Source organism: Etheostoma spectabile, chromosome 2, assembly GCF_008692095.1.
Source record: "Etheostoma spectabile isolate EspeVRDwgs_2016 chromosome 2, UIUC_Espe_1.0, whole genome shotgun sequence".
Taxonomy (NCBI): domain Eukaryota; kingdom Metazoa; phylum Chordata; class Actinopteri; order Perciformes; family Percidae; genus Etheostoma; species Etheostoma spectabile.
The window spans coordinates 22,273,826-22,274,509 of NC_045734.1; the positions used below are offsets into that span (position 1 = coordinate 22,273,826).

A 684-nucleotide genomic window follows, 5' to 3' on the forward strand; every position below is an offset into this window, starting at 1 on the left:
GTTGACTTTCAATTTTGACGGGAAGACAACACAATACTAGGCTTGCATTGTCCTGGTCAGAGAGCTGCTTGGCCCTTACTTCTTACCAAAATAAAAAATGCATAAAATATGTTTTAGCCCATCTACACCAGGATCATTATTATTATATTTTTGGATTTTTGTAAAGGCATTCTATGATTTAATCTGTACAACAGCATACGTTTGGCTAGCCTATCAGCGCAAATACAACAGAGGTGACCCACACAGCTGCAAAATACCACAAGATCAAGATTACACTCCAGGTTTGTAGTCTTAAAATACTCCCCTACCTTTCTATGTACTGGACAAATTATGCTACATCAAGTTCTGTAGTTGAGGAATAATACTGTAAAGTGCAAAATACTTTACAGTATGCTGTTATTTAATTCATTTGTCTGATGAACTGTACAAGACATTCAAATGTTACAAAAGACACACTAGTAACATCTCTCAACGAGGAGCTCTGCAATTGCAGTTGTAAATGGAAATGTATTTAAAGTTCGTTAAATAAAGTGTAACCAACTAATGGTGTTTTAATACATTTTAAAGATATATTTTGGGGGTGGCAGTAGCTCAGTCCGTAGAGAGTTGGGGTGGGAACCGAAGGGTTGCTGATTTAAGTCCTCATGTGGACCAAAGTATGGTGGTGGACTGGTAGCTGGAGAG

The 684-nt window shown here is 37.6% G+C and overlaps 1 protein-coding gene across 3 annotated transcripts in view; it reads right to left on the reverse strand.

Moving 5' to 3' along the window:
• LOC116703505 (calcium-binding mitochondrial carrier protein SCaMC-3) overlaps positions 1-684 on the reverse strand; it is an 11,686-nt gene that overhangs the window by 7,264 nt on the left and 3,738 nt on the right. The window lies entirely within an intron of this gene.